The 1,920-nt window shown below is 50.6% G+C and overlaps 1 non-coding gene across 1 annotated transcript; it reads left to right on the top strand.

Moving 5' to 3' along the window:
* The first annotated feature begins 1,454 nt into the window (after positions 1 to 1,454).
* Positions 1,455 to 1,609, top strand: LOC143176610 (5.8S ribosomal RNA). Its single transcript, XR_013001136.1, has one exon. It is a non-coding gene; the product is annotated as a 5.8S ribosomal RNA (ribosomal RNA).
* The last annotated feature ends 311 nt before the right edge of the window (positions 1,610 to 1,920 follow it).

The following is a 1,920-nucleotide window of genomic DNA, read 5'->3' as shown; positions in this document are numbered from 1 at the left end:
ACCACGATCTCCAATGCGTCTTTACATCTTTGGACGATGGGACGATCCACGCGAAGAGAACGTTCGTGCTTGCGCGAGGTGCATTAGCGTCGATTCGCTTTTCTGTACGGGGAGAAATAGAACGATGAGTTGACTTATCGGGTCTTCGTTGGAATTACCGTCGCTGGCATTGTAAACTCCAGATGACCTTGTGATTCCTTCGTCGGGCACTGGTAAAGGGTGGCGATGATTCGTTCTATAATAGAAATACCCGTCGTAGCGATTCGGCCGAGTCACCCGCCACGAAACTGTCTCTCTTTCGTCGTGGAAACCCCGCGTCGGAGAGTAAAACGCGCGAAGGCTGTGACTGTAACATATATATATATATATACACAGTATACAATGCCTGTGGTTTTTGCGCGTGTCGGCTCTTCGGTATACGCGATCGGCCAGAGTTACGGAGAGGGACGGTGAAGCGCACGAGAAATTGAAACGGCCGCACGATTGGAACCGAGCAACCGTCGAACATTGTTTCGCGACGTTTCCATAATGCGTTTTCGTTTCGCTCGCATACCGCTTCTTTTCCCCTAGTCTCTGAGACGCGTTTTCGAGCCGTTCTTCTACTATCGATTCTCGTAGAGAGAAGGGACCGGGTAGTCTGGAAGTGGAACCCGCATCTTGCGTGTACCGTACACGGAATTGAGAGGACCGGCCGTGAAGCTCGTTTTAAAGCCGTGCGTCTGACACCCAACTCTTGCGCGCCAATTTCGCGGCAAGAGATAATATGGGACGAATGACCGGCAAAGAGCCAGCTGTGAAGTCTGTTTTTTTAATCGAATCCGTGGACGTGTGTATGCCGTAGCGTCGCTCGTCGTGTTCGTTCATGGTCGTTCCGAGAGAAAGAACGAAAGCGGTAACGAAGGGACCGGCCGTGAAGCTCGTTTTAAAGCCGCGCGTCTGACACCCAACTCTTGCGCGCCAATTTCGCGGCAAGAGATAACATGGGACGAATGACCGGCAAAGAGCCAGCTGTGAAGTCTTTTTTCATTATTTGCTTTCAATCGATCGATCGGTACGATTCGTGCAACGTTTCGCGCGATGCGACGCGAAAACATGCGCGCAACAATAGATGCGTCTGATCGGAAGAACGCGAGGGTCGACTGCACGCGATGGATTCAGTATCGGGTAGGATACAAAATATATCCCCGTCGTTTCCACGCGTGCGAGTCTTCTGCGTCTTTCGCGGGTTTTTGAATGCACTATACGCCCGGAACGTCGAGAAATATATACATATTACTTGAACGTTTTTCGTCTCGAAAGGCTTCGGTGTCGTCTCCAAGGCGACGCCTGAATCTCCTTCGCGCGCTGGTCGGAGATTCAGGTATCAACTTTTATCTTCTCTTTGAAAGAAGAGAGATATTAGGTCGAACAAGTGAGAATAAAATTATATATGTGAAATATAAAATTTATACGATTACCCTGAACGGTGGATCACTTGGCTCGTGGGTCGATGAAGAACGCAGCTAATTGCGCGTCAACGTGTGAACTGCAGGACACATGAACATCGACATTTCGAACGCACATTGCGGTCCACGGATACAATTCCTGGACCACGCCTGGCTGAGGGTCGTTTACGTACCATACACTGCTTGCGTAGCTCTGTCAAATCCCCGCCGTCGTTCACCTCTTCGGATCGAACGTTTTTTTACCGAAGGGCGCAAAGAACGTCTCTGAGTCGGGTTAAGAGAAGGATGCTACGTACGAGCGAACGATGGGTGTCTCGTCGGCGTTTGTCGCGGACACGCGAAAATTCTGTGAATTTCACGGACAGTGTACGTTCTAGTTGTTGCAAAACGATCGGAATCGTTTGTATGGACTCGCGTGAGTGTTCGCGGCGTCGTGCGTCGTTCAATTACGACCGCCCGCGGATACCGCTCCACT

This window comes from Nomia melanderi, unplaced genomic scaffold (genome assembly GCF_051020985.1).
Source record: "Nomia melanderi isolate GNS246 unplaced genomic scaffold, iyNomMela1 scaffold0661, whole genome shotgun sequence".
Lineage (NCBI taxonomy): Eukaryota > Metazoa > Arthropoda > Insecta > Hymenoptera > Halictidae > Nomia > Nomia melanderi.
Note: the sequence above shows the minus strand (reverse complement) of the source record. Positions and strands in the feature narration are given on the sequence as shown.